This window comes from Rhincodon typus, chromosome 38 (assembly GCF_021869965.1).
Source record: "Rhincodon typus isolate 14 chromosome 38, sRhiTyp1.1, whole genome shotgun sequence".
Lineage (NCBI taxonomy): Eukaryota > Metazoa > Chordata > Chondrichthyes > Orectolobiformes > Rhincodontidae > Rhincodon > Rhincodon typus.
The window spans coordinates 4,383,183-4,397,430 of NC_063369.1; the positions used below are offsets into that span (position 1 = coordinate 4,383,183).

Sequence of the window (14,248 nt, forward strand, 5' to 3'; positions counted from 1 at the left end):
GCATTGTGGGTCTCCCTACAGTACATGGACTGCAAGAACCCTCTTCCCCAGGTAGAGCAAGGAGACAGGGCCCAAATCTCCCACCCCAGGCTAAAGATGCCCTGCCAACTGCACTTTGCTCTCCTGATCCCCAGAACAGTCCTCATTGTTGTGGTAACATCCATTTTCAGTGGCATGTTGTAGTCTGGAGCTATGGAAAGCGATGGCAGAGTTTCCAATGTTCTTTCTATCACACCCAGGAATCTCTCTCTCTTAGCACTAGTGTATGCAGTGTATTGTCTGCAATATAAACACATCATTCTAGACATCAATGGAATGAGACTGAAGCATGGAAATTCTGGTTCTGAGGCAGGACTACTAACTGCTGTATATAAACACCAAATATTTTATCACTTAATTTGCGTCAAAAAATAGTTTATCCTGTAATCGACATCATCAAAGATTCTACAAGTATATTAAGGGCAAAAGAGCAACCAGAGAGAGAATAGGGCCCCTTAAAGATTGACAAGGTCATCCAAGTGTAGGAACACAGGACATGGAAGAGATAATAAATGAATGTTTCACTTCCGTGTTTATTGTGGAGAAAGACATGGAAGCTAGGGAACATGGGGTAATAGATATTGAGGTCTTGAAAACAGTCCACATTACAGAAGAAGAGGTCCTGGACATCTTAAAAAGCATAAAGGTAGATAAATCTCTGGGACTGATAAATGTATCCCAGGACAATGTGGGAAGCTTGGGAAGAAATTATGGGGTCCCTTGCAGAGATATTTTTATAATCTACAGCCAAAGGTGAGGTTCCAGAGAACCAGACGATGGCTGAAGTTGTCCCTTTATTTAAGAAAGGCTGCAAGGTGAAGCCTGGGAATTATAGACCAATGAGCCTGACGTCAATGGTGGGTAAGTTATTGGAGGGAATTCAGAGAGACAGGATTTACATGTATTTGGAGAGGCAAGGGCTGATAGAGATAGTCAGCATGGCTTTGTGTGTGGGAAATCATGTCTCATTTTTGAGAATGTGACCAAGAAGATAGCTGAAGGCAGAGCAGTAAATGTCATCTACGTGGAATTTAGTAAGACCTTTGACAAGGTTCCATGTGTTGGACTGGTTAGTAAAGTTATATTCAGGGAGAGCTTACCAATTAGATACAAAATTGGCTTGATGGTAGGAGAAAGAGGACGATGGTGGAGGGCTGTTTTATGGACTGGAGGCCTGTGACCAGCGGTGTTCCACAGGGATCGGTGCTGGGTCCACTTTTGTTTGTCATTTATATAAGTGATTTGGATGAGAATATAGTAGGCATGGTTAGCAAGTTTGCAGGTGACACCGAATATGTGGCATAGTAGGCAGTGAAGAAGGTTATTCAAAATTACAAAGGGATCTTGATCAACTCGGCCAGTGTGGCAGATTGAGTTTAATTTGGATAAAAGTGAGGTGTTGCATTTTGGTAAAGTAAACAAGGGAAGGACCTATGCGATTAATGGTTGGGCCCTTGGGAGTGCTGTCGAACAAAGACATCCAGGGGTTCAGGTACATAGTTCCTTGAAAGTCGTGTCTTTCAAGGGTGGCATGCTGGCTTTCATTGAGTACAGGAGTTGATCATCGTGTTGAGGTTGTACAGGATGTCAGTGGGTCCATTTCTGAGGTACTATGCAGAGTTGCGGTTGGCCAGCTATAGGAAAGGTATTATTAAATTGGCTTATAAAGACGTTGCAGGGACTGGAGGGTTTGAGTTATAAGGAGAGGCTGGATAGGCTGGGACTTTTTTCACTGGAATGTAGCAGGTAGAGGGGTGACTTTATAGAAGTTTGTAGGGGAGGTGACGGCCTAGAGGTAAATGTCCTGTGTGCAAATTGGCAGCTGCATTTTCTAAGTTACAACAGTGACTGCACTTTAGAAGGTACTTCATTAGATGTAATGTGCTTTGGAATGTTCCAAACAGCAAAATGTAAGTTTTTTTAAAAAACTTGTTTGCGGGATTTAAGTGTCGTTGATTAGACCAGCATTTTGTGTCCAAATCTAATGGCCTAGAGAAGGCAGTGCCAAATTGTCCATGTGATATAGGGACGCCCACAGTGTTGTGAGAGGAAGGGAGTTGTAGGATTTGGACCCAATGACAGTGAAGGAACAGAAATATATTTCCAAGTCAGGCTAGTGTGTATCTTTGAGTGACTTATAGACTTCTGGAGCAGGTGGGACTTGAACTCACGCCTGCTGGCTCAGTGGTAGGGTCACTAATAGTGTGCCACAAGAATCCTCACCATCTCAGCCCTAAAATGGTGCCCTCCCCACCCAAACTTTAAAATTAGGCCTCAATTAGGATTCAATGGACAACTTTCTCGAAGAGCTAGGGAAAGTACAATGGGATGGATGGTCTACTCTAGTACAGTACGATACTTTCCCTGTGGAAACTGGTACAACATGGAGTAAGGCTGTGCCAGACAACAGAGAGACAGAGAATTGAACACAGAAGATAGAACATTACAGCACAGGAATGGGCCCTTCAGCCCACAATGTTGTGCCGAACATGACACCAAGTTAAACTAGTCCCTTCTGCCTCCCCTTGCTACATATCGCTCCATTCCTTGCATATTCATGTGCTTATCTAAATGTCCCTTAAACTTCCGTATCATATCTGCCTCCACCACCACCCCTGGCAGTGCATTCCAGACTCCTACCACACGCTGTGTAAAAAACTAGCCCCTCACATCTCCTTTGAACTTTCTCCCTCTCACCTTAAATGCATGCCCCTTGCTATTAGACATTTCAACTCTGGGAAAAATATTCTGACCATCAACCCTATTTATGCACCTCATAACTTTTATAGAGTTCTATCAAGTCTCCCCTCAGCCTCCGCCGCTCCAAAGAAAACAACCCGAATCTTTCTGGCCTCTCCTTTTAGTTTATACCCTCTAATCCAGGCGGCATCCTGGTAAACCGCTTCTGCACCCCCTCCAAAGCCTCCACATCCTTCCTGCAATGTGGCAACCAGAATTTAATGTAATTGAACAGCAGATAGATGCGTGCCTCTCCCCAGAGATCTCTGGCTAAGTAAGTGTTACAGATAGTCTCTGGGAAATCATTCTGTTCTGAGGGATCGATATCCCTGCTATGGGTGGGATCCAATCTGCTTGAAAATCTGCAATGAAACAATCTACAATAAAACTTAATTATAAACTAATTGTAACTAAAATGTTGTATACCAGGTGGTTCCCCATCATTGGTTGGCTTTGTGCTTCTAAGTGGGAGAGACTGTGGCCTATGTATGCCAAAGGTGGAGGGAGCGCCAATTACATTGTCAATGTCGACAAGATTAAGTTCCCTGAATTCTTAAAAATGATTCACTTCCTGGCTCCCTGCAAGTGGGTGTTTTGCAAAGTTTTAACACTGCTCTTTGATAGATTTATGAAATATTGCACAGTGATTCAAGTGATTGATGCGTAGAATAATGCATAGCCTGGAGCAAATTACAGGGCAGAATCTAACTGAGGAGTTTGAGAGGTTTATATTTAGTGTTATTGATACACGGACTGAGTGAACCAGGCCGCATCATATGAATGGTTATGGGCCGTATAAACAAGAGGAGTGAATTACAGGCTCAAATCTGATGGTGATAGTTCAGATGAAGACTAATTAATACTCAGAAATTAGCTATAGCTTCAAACCTATCCTTATAACCTGACCTCTCTCCCACCAATCCTACTTAGTGCTTTTAAAAAAGTACATAACAGATATACAACAAAGAGTAATGCCTACACTTAATATGTAATATTTAGTCTGGTGCTGGCAATATAGAGGATGAATAGTGATTAAATTGCTCCTGTGAGGTTCCTTCTGGGCTTGTTAGATAACATAAGTAAATTATGATCTGTGCTATTTCTATGCCCTTGCTAATCCTTTACTTTTATCCTCAAACTCATTAACGAGAGTAGACAAAATGAAACTTCTTGGGACGTTAATAGGAGCTTGTGTCTGTTTTTTGTCTCTCCCAGGCAACCATTAATAGTCAGGATATTACAAAGTGGTCCTTTTAATTCTAGAATATTATATTGGAGAAAATTAAACCAGTTTATGTGGGAGGCGATAGGTGAGTCTGGCTGACTTCAGCTTGCATTTGTAATAAACTTAAAATACACTTTGAGGAAGGCAGAATGAAAGAGCGATTGCCCCAAGTGTTAAAGAATCCAGTGTGGCTGAAATACATGCACACTCAGCCTGCTTTCTGTCACAACGTTGTTCAGAAATTGGACAAAAGCATATTGTAGTGAGACGATGTTAAATGCTGCTATTATAAGTATATTGCCTAACCCTGGCTATGCACCTCCAATTCAACATTCTCATTCTTGTTAAAAACCACCTTGCAACCATATCTCTCCCTATCTCTGTAATCTCCTACAACCATACAATCTTCCTTATCTCTGTACACTCCTCCAACCCTAAAACATTCTGAAATCTCAATAATCTCTTCTTGCTTTAAAATCCTCCATGTTTTTAACCCCCTTCTGCTCTATAATCCTCTATCTCTGTAATCCCCCCCACCCTACAATCCCTGATCTCTGTAATCCCCGCCTGCCCTACAATCCCTGATCTCTGTAATCCCCACCTGCCCTACAATCCCCGATCTCTGTAATCCTCACCTGCCGTACAATCTCCGATCTCTGTAATCCCCTCCTGCCCTACGATGCCTGATCTCTGTAATCCCCTCCTGCCCTACAATACCTGATCTCTGTGATCTCCTCCTGCCCTATGATCCTCGATCTCTGTGATCCCCTCCTGTCCTGAAACCTCAGTAATCTTCTCCAATTTTCTCCCCCATCCCAGGATTTCTGTTGTCCCATAATCATGGCCGTTTAAGCATCTCTGATTAAATGGCTCTAAACTGTGGAATTCTATCTCTAAACCTCTGTGACATTCTCCCTCTCTATGTCACTACACACAACTGGTTTCTTAAACTCCCAGTTCATTAGTTTGGTATACAACAACGCAAGACCCACCGACATTTTAGTTACAACTAGATAATGTTCAAGTTTTATTCAGCAGATTGGCTCCCATCCATAGGAGGGCTATTGATCCCTCAGCATGGAATGATTTCCCAGAGGCCATCCACAATATTTGTTTAGCCAGGGATCTCTGGTGAGGGGTACACCCCTATCTGTCCCTGCCTCCCTCTATTCTGACACAAGTGTGGAGGTGCCGGTATTGGACTGGGCTGGACAAAGCCGGAAGTCAGACAACACCAGGTTATAGTCCAACAGTTTTATGTGAAATCACAAGCTTACAAAGTGCTGCCCCTTTGTCAGGTGCGGTCAGAGAGAAACACACAGAACACAGGGTTTATACGCAGAGAGATCAAGGGGAGAGAGATCAACAGATCATAGAATTGGTGTGAGTGGTGTGTCGGATAATAAGACTCTACAGATTTAAGATGGTGTGAGTAAAGAGTCAACAGCTGAATAACCAGTGAAGGGATGACCTGTAATCTGATTAAGTGAGGCAGACAGATAATTACAAACAGTTAAAAATTAGGTGGTGTTGGAGACAAACTAAATGACTGGAATAACACAATAACGTAACTCTTAACATATAAGAGTTGCATTCCAAAGGTCTAACCAAAGTAATAAGTAATTCAAAACTGTACAAACTAATTAAGGTAGAGTGAACATAACAAGTTATCAAGATGATGGTGTCAAAACAGGACAGAAAGGAAGATTTTACAGATACAGAACAGTGAGGTGGGGGTCACATGTAGTGCGACACAAACCCAAGATCACGGTTGAGGCCATCTTCATGGGTATGGAACCTAGCGATCAGTTTCTGCTCGGCGATTCTGTGCTGATGTATATCTCAAAGGCTGCATTGGAGGACACCTACCCGAAGATCAGAGGCTGAATATCTTTGACAGCTGGAGTGTTCACTCACTGGGAGGGAACATTCCTGTCTGGCGATTGTTGCGCAGTGTGCATTCATCCATTGTCGTAGCATCTGCATAGTCTCACCAATATACCATACCTTGCCTGCAACGTATGAGGGAGACAACATTGGCCGAGTCACATGAGTATCTGCCATGTACGTGGTGGGTGGTGTTCCCACGTGTGATGGTAGCGTCCATGTTGACAATCTGACATGTCTTGTAGAGGTTACCATGATAGGGTTGTATAGTGTTGTGGTCGATGTTGTCCTGAAGGCTGGGTAGTGTGATACGAGCGATGGTCTGTTTAAGGTGTGACGGTTGTTTGAAGGTGAGAAGTGGAGGTGTAGGGAAGATCTTGGCGAGATGCTCATCGTCATCGATGACATGTTGAAGGCTGTGAAAAACATGGCGTAGCTTCTCTGCTCCGGGGAAGTACTGGACGATGAAGGGTACCTTATCGGACGTATCCTGTGTCTGTTTTCTGAGGAGGTCATTGCGGTTTTTTTGCTGTGTCACATCGTAACTGGCGATTGATGAGTTGAGGATCGTATCCCGTTCTTATGAGGGCGTCCTTCAAAACCTTTAGGTGTCCATCACGTTCCTCCTCATCTGAGCAGATCCTGTGTATGCACAGGGCTTGTCCATAGGGGATGGTTTCTTTAACATGTTTAGGGTAGAAGTTAGAGAAATGCAGCATAGTGAGGTTATCTGTGGGCTTGCAGTAGATTGAGTTACTGAGGTGTCCGTCCTTGATAGAGATGTGTGTGTCCAAGAATGAGACTGATTCTGAAGAGTAATCCATGGTAAGTCTGATGGTGGGATGAAACTTGTTGATATCGTTACGTAGTTGTTTTAGTGATTCCTCGCCATGAGTCTAGAGGAAGAGAATGTCGTCGATGTATCTAGTGGATAGCATTGGTTGGGGGTCCTGTGCAGCAAGGAAGTCTTGCTCGAACCTGTGCATGAAAATGTTGGAATATTGTGGTGCAAATTTGGTTCCAATGGCTGTTCTGTGTGTCTGGATGAAGAACTGGTTGTCGAAGGTGAAGACATTGTGGTCGAGGATGAAGTGGATGAGTTGTAGGATGGCAATTGGAAATTGGCAGTTGGCGGTATTGAGTACTGAGGCTGTGGCAGCGATGCCATTGTCGTGAGGGATGCTGGCATAGAGTGCCGAAATGTCCATTGTGACAAGGAATGTTCCTGGTTTGACTGGTCCATGGGTGCTGAGTTTCTGGAAGAAATCTGTAGTGCTGCAACAGAAGCTGGGGATTCCCTGTACAATAGGTTTCAAGATGCCCTCGACATAACCAGAGAGGTTCTCACACAGGGTCCCATTGCCTGATACGATGGGACGTCCAGGTGTGTTGGCTTTGTGTATCTTCAGAAAGCGGTAGAAGCCTCCAACATGAGAAGTACATGGGATTAGAGTGCATAGGATAATCCGAAGGTCTGGATCAAAGCTCTCGATCAGTCTGTTGAGTTGATGGGTGTGTTCTTTGGTTGGATGAGCAGGTAGTTGTCTGTAGTGATCCTGGTTGTTCAGCTGTTGATACACTTCCTTGCAGTAGTCCGTTCTGTTCTGTACGATGATGGGTCCTCCTTTGTCTGCTGGTTTGATGACAATGTTGCGATTGGTTTTGAGAGCACGGATGGCCTTGTGTTGTGCTTAGGTGATGTTCTGTGTTACCTTATGAGCGTGGCTGATGAATCTGGCGTTAACAGCTTGAGCATACATGTCGAAGCTAGGGCAACAGCCTTCCGGAGGGATCCAATTCAATTCCTTCTTCTTTGGTCACTGGACCATTGATCTCTGTGTCAACTGTTCTGGTTCATTGGTTGTTATTATTGGGTTCGCTGCTGACATCTTGGTGTATGTGGAGGACCTCATGATGCTTGGGGTTTGTGGATAACCTCACAATTCTGCATTTCTCTAGCTTCCACCCTAAACAAGTTAAAGAAACCATTCCTGTACGGACAAGATCTACGGGATCTGCTCAGATGAGGAGGAACGTGATGGACACCTAAAGGTTGTGAAGGACACCCTCATAAGAACGGGATACGATCCTCAATTCATCAATCACCAGTTCCGATGTCCACAGCAAAAAAAAATGCAATGACCTCCTCAGAAGATGTACACAGGATATGACCAATAGGGTACCCTTCATTGACCAGTACTTCCCCAGAGCAGAGAAACTATGGCATGTTCTTCATAGTCTTCAACATGTCATCAATGACAACAAGCATCTTGTCAGGATCTTCCCCACACTTCTCACCTTCAAACAACCACCAAACCTTAAACAGACCATTGCTCGCAGCAAACTACCCAGCCTTCAGGACAACATTGACAACAACACCACACAACCCTACCAAAGCAACCTCTGCAAGACATGTCAGTTCATCGACATGGACACTACCATCACACGTGGGAACACCACCCACCACGTGCACGGCAGATACTATGTGACTCGGCCAACGTTGTCTATCTCATACCCTGCAGGCAAGGATGCCCCAAAGCACGGTATATTAGTGATACTATGCAGACGCCACAACAACGGATGAATGGACACCGTGAGGGAGCACTTCAGCAGTCAGGGACATTCAGCCTCTGATCTTCGGCTAAGTGTCCTCCAAGATGGACTTCGGGATACACAACAACACAGAATCGCCGAGCAGAAACTGATAGCCAAGTTCCGTACCCATGAAGATGGCCTCAACCGTGATCTTGGGTTCATGTCGCATTACATGTGACCCCACTGCACTGTTCTGTATCTGTAAAATATTCCTTACTATCCTGTTTTTACAACATCACCCTGATAACTTATTATGATCTCTCTACCAAAACTGTACAAACTAATTAAGGATTACTTGTTACTTTGGTTAGACCCAAAGCATGCAAATCTTGTACCGATCATGTTATTCTAGTCATTTGGTTTGTCTCCAGCACCATCTTATTTTTAAATTTTTGTAATTATCTCTCTGCCTTATTTAATCGGATTATAGGTCATCTCTTCACTTGCTATTCAGCTGTTGAGACTTTACTTACACTGTCTGACACTTTTGATCACCTGCAGAGATTATTATCCAACACTCCACTCACACCATTTGTATGATCTTTTGACCTGTCTGCGCTTGATCACTCTGCCTATAAACTCTGTGTTCCGTGCGCTTCTCTCTGACTGCACCTGCCAAAGGGGCAGCGCTATGTAAGCTTGTGATTTCAAATAAAACTATTGGATTATAACCTGGTGTCATGTGACTCCTGACATTATTCTGGTACAATGTAACTCCATTAGAGATAGTAAGAGATAACACAGTGTGGAGCTGGAGGAACACAGCGGGCCAGGCAGCATCAGAGAAACAGGAAAGCTGACATTTTGGGTCAGGACCCTTCTTCAGCAATGGGGGAAGGGGAAGAGAGCTCTGAAATAAATAGAGAGAGGAGGGGCGGGTCTGGAGAAGGTAGGTGGGGTGGTAAAAACCAAAAGAACTGCGGATGCTGTAAATCAGGAACACAAACAGAAGTTGCTGGAAAAGCTCGGCAGGTCTGGCAGCATCTGTGAAGGAGAAAACAGAGTTAACGTTTCGGGTACAGTGACCCTTCCTCAGAACAGTGTGTGTAGGTGGGATGGTGATAGGTGAGTGCAGGTAGGGAATGGTCAGTGAGGTGGGAGAAGCGGATAGGTGGGAGGGAAGATGGACAGGTCAAGGAGGCAGGGATGAGAGGGAGGATTGGTCATGGGATGAGGCCATAAGACAATGTAACTTCATGTTGTGTCAGCTCCTACCCCCAGAGCTCAGGGGTAGACTTTTGTGAAACGTTTTGAGAAACTAAAATTGCAACACATTTTAATTTGAAAAATTTGGTAGCAAGTGACACAAATGTCTTCTGGAAACTTAGTTGGAAATAGAACTCCCCAGTCCTTATCTGAAGTAGTGCCCAGGGGTTTTTGTTTTATCATCTCACTTGAAACAGAGACCGTCTGACAGTACGGCACTCCTTCTGCACTGCACTGGGAACTGAAGCCTGTATTCACAGATGGAAAACCCAGAAGAATTTGCAAATGGGATTTATTGACCTGACTCCTCCAGTATACCTCAAAATGGATTTCCCATGCGAAACGGTCCATTTCCAACCATTCCTGGGGCGTTGATAGGGTAGGCAGGAAGGAACATATCTCCCTTGGTAGAGGGATCAATGACTAGGGGGCACAGATTGAAGGTAAGGGGTGGGAGGTTTAGAGGAGGAGGTGACGGAATGTTTTTTCACCCACACAGTGATGGGATTCTGGAACTCACTTCCTGTCAGGGTGGCAGAGTCAGAAACCCTTATCACATTTAAGAAATATTTAGATGTGCATTCATGATGCCAAGGCATACAACACTACGGGATTAGAATAGATAGATGATTGTTTTTGACTTGGTGCAGACTCGGTGGGCTGAAAGACCTTTTTTTTGTGATCTGGAGTCATAGAGTCATAGAATGTTACAGCATGCAAACAGACCCTTCGGTCCAACCAGTCCACACTGACTATAATCCCAAACTAAACCAGTCCCAACTGCCTGCACTTGGCCATATCCCTCCAAACCTTTCCTATTCAGGAACTTATCCAAATGTCTTTTAAATGTTGTAATTGCACCCACGTCCACCACTTCCTCTGGCAGTTCATTCCACACATGAGCCACTCTCTGTGTAAAAAAAGTTGCCCCTCATGTCCTTTTTAAATCGTTCTCCTCTCACCTGAAAGATATGTCCCTAGTTTTGAACTCCCCCACTCTAAGGAAAAGACCCTTGTCATTCACCTTATTTATGCCCCTCATCATTTTATAAACCTCCTCCCCTCCTGTGTAAAAAGTCCCAGTCTTTCTAGTCTATTTATATTTCTCAAATCTTCCGTTCCTGGCAACATCCTGGTAAATATTTTCTGAACCCTGTCCAGTTGAATAATATCCTTTCTACAACAGAGTGACCAGAACTGCACACAGGGGCGGCATGGTGTCTCAATGGTTAGCACTGCTGCCTCACAGGGCCAGTGTCCTGGGTTCGACTCAAGCTTGGGCGACTGTCTATGTGGAATTTTCACATTCTCCCCGTATCTGCATGAGTTTCCTCTGGATGCTCCGGTTTCCTCCCACAGTCCAAAGATGTGCAGGTTAGGTGGATTGGCCGTGCTAAATTACCCATAGTGCCCAAGGATGTTTAGGTTAGGTGGGTTAGACGTGGGAAATTAGGGTAATGGGTCTGGGTGGGATGCTCTTCGGAAGGGCGGTGTGGACTTGTTGGGCCGAATGGCCTGCTTCCACACTGTAGGGATTCTATGATATATTCTATGATATTCTAGGAGAGACCTCACCAATGTCCTGTACAACCACAACATGACATCCCAATTCAAAGGACTGAGCAAAGAAGGCAAGCGTGCTAAACGCCTTCTTAATCACCTGGTCTACATGTGACGCAAATTTCAAAGAATTATGTACCTGAACCGCTAGGTCTTTCTGTTCTACCCAGGGCCTTACCATTAACTGTATAAGGCCTGTCTTTGTTTGTTCTACCAAAATGCAATACCTTGCATTTCTCCAAATGTAGATCTCGATGATTGCTTTGTGACTCTGGGTTGTTCACCAACACCCCAACACTCCGCCAGTGGGTTTTCCAGTGGGCAGAGTTAGCACTCGGGGAGGGTCTACCTCCAGAAGTACACTACTATACTACACGAGTTCTACTTTCCCACATAAGGCCCATAGCCTTGAGTGTTACGATGCTTCAAGTGCTCATCCAAGTACTTTTTTAAAGATTGTGAGGTTTCCTGCCTCAACTGCCCTGCACACCCTCTGGGTGATTGTCTCTCCAGTTGGCACTGGTGGGCTCTTCCCAGACTGTTACTAGTTGTTACCGTGTCACAAAGTTCTGTAGTCCCTCCTCCTGCCCCAAGCCTTGGCCAACTAGAAAGCAACTTCAAGGAATTTTGTTAGCGGGGTAAACAAGCACACCAATGTAAACATTGTGATTCTGGTCTTGCATGTTCTATTTTTGAGTTGCGTGCAGATTTTGCAAACTCCCCACTCAGCACAGAGTCAGCAACGGAAGAGGTTCTGAAGTTAGTGCAAAAAAAAATTAGAGTAAAAATTCAGGAAGATAAAAATAACATTTCTTTCTCAGCTGCCCAAGACTTCTCATCAAATGTTATGATACTTTGCAAAGGTTTTCCCTTTCACTCGATGTGGTGTTTCCCAATGCCCATGACAGAAGCAGTTATCGGAATGTGCAGACAGCTGGTCTCACAACCAGTGAGGTAATGGGGAGCCTCTCAGCCATCAGGACTGATTGACTGACAAACCATTAGAGCACACTGCAGTGTTACCATCTATAAGTTGCACCATAGCAACCTGACCAAGCTTTTATGACTGCAGTTCCCAAACCCATGACATCTCACAATTGGAAGGACAAGGGCAGCAGAGACACAGGAAGACCATGAGCTGCAAATTCCATGTCAAGCCGCTCACACCCTGACTTGGAAATACTGGAATTCAGGAGAATGAGAGGATACCTCATTGAAATTATAACGTTTTACAAGGGCTTGGCAGAGTAGATGTGAAGAAATTGTTTCCCCTCGTAAGGATCAGACAGCATAATCTCACAATAAGGAAGCACCCAGTTATGACAGAGATGAGGAGGAATTTTTGTCTCTCAGACAATTCTGGATCTGCGGAACTCTTTCCCACCCAGGCCTGTAGAGGTTGCATTCTCAAATATATTTAAGGCTGATATAGTTAATAAGGAAAATCAAGGCTTAGGGAGATAAGGCATTGAGGGTTATCAAATCACCCATGATCGCCTTGGATAGCCAAGCAGAATCGATGGGCTGAATGGCCTACTTTTACTCCTATGTGTCATGGTCTTATAGTGCCGTTCCTTCAGTGTCGCTGTGACAAAATCCTATAATTCCCTCCCTAACGGCATTGTGGGTCAACCTACAGCCCAAGGACTACAGCGGCTCAAGGAGGCAGCTCATCACTACCTTCTCCAGGGGCAACTAGGGATGGGCAATAAATGCTATTCTAGCCAGCAACAATGAAGAAAAGAAAGATAACTTATGTTGGCTAGTTTTAGGGAGTTGGAGTTTGATTGGTGGGAAGAGATGGGTGGTTTGGTGTTTTAAAGATTGTTTTAAATCATAAAGAAGTGGTGTGCGTGAGATAAGGTAAGGATGTGACTGCCCCACAATGTATTCCAGAGTGAAGCAGCAGAGTTAGGGCTACAATAAAAATAATCAGCAGACATTGTGTCGATAGAAGAAGTTTCCAGAACAAAAACCCCTGGGCAAGGTTTGCAGGTGTGAGAGAGAGTCTGGGAAGCATGTTCGATTTGGTAACCCTCTTAGTGAAGTGTTAGCTTTGCTGGCAGCAAGTATTGTGAAAGAAGGAAGTGTTACACATGAGTTTCGGCTGTGAGTCAAAGTGTGGAGTAATTATTCTTAACTTTCTACATATCGGAAGTCAGACCTTTCGCAGAGAAAAGCTTTCTTTCTGGTTTGGTTTCAGCTGCGTTTTTATTTTTTTTTTTACTGAGTGAGTTTTGCATTCATTAAGTTCAGAAATAGACCCAATAGGGAAGGTGATATCTCTACTGTGAGACTCGTCAAGCTATTCATTTTATTCTTTCTAGGATATGGCTATCGCTGTCATTTGTTACCATCATATATACACTTACCGTGGGCTATTAAATGTCAAACCCTTTGCTGTGGGTCTGAAGTCACATGTAGGCCAGACTGGGTGAGAATGGCAGATTTCCTTCCCTAAAGGACATTAGTGAACTAGATGTTTAGTCTAGAACTAGACTTTTTTACAATAATCAATACAATCACAGAGCCATAGAGGCATACAGCATGGAAACAGACCCTTCGGTCCAACTCGTCCATGACGACCAGGTTTCCCAAACTAAACTAGATCCATTTGTCCACATTTGGCCCATATCCCTGTAAACCTTTTCTACTCATGTACCTGTTGAAATGTCTTTTAGATGTTGTAACTGTACCTGCATCTACCACTTCCTCCGGCAGTCTTATTCCAAATACGAACCACCCTCTGTGTGAAAATGTTGCTCCTCAGGTCCCTTGTAAATTATTCCCCTCTCACCTTAAACCTATGCCCTCTAGCTTTGGACTCCCCTACCCTGAGGGAAAAGACCTTTGCTATTCAACTTACCTTTGCCCCTCATGATTTTATAAACCTCTATAAAGTCACCCCTCAACCGCCTAGGCTCCAGTGAAAAAAGTCCCAGCCTATTCACCCTTTTTTTAAAACTCAAATGCTCCAATCTCAGTAACATCCTTGTA

At 44.2% G+C, this 14,248-nt stretch overlaps 1 protein-coding gene across 1 annotated transcript in view; it reads left to right on the plus strand.

Moving 5' to 3' along the window:
* LOC109910908 (proto-oncogene vav) overlaps window positions 1-14,248 on the plus strand; it is a 90,190-nt gene that overhangs the window by 27,586 nt on the left and 48,356 nt on the right. The gene's annotated exons all lie outside the window — the stretch shown is intronic.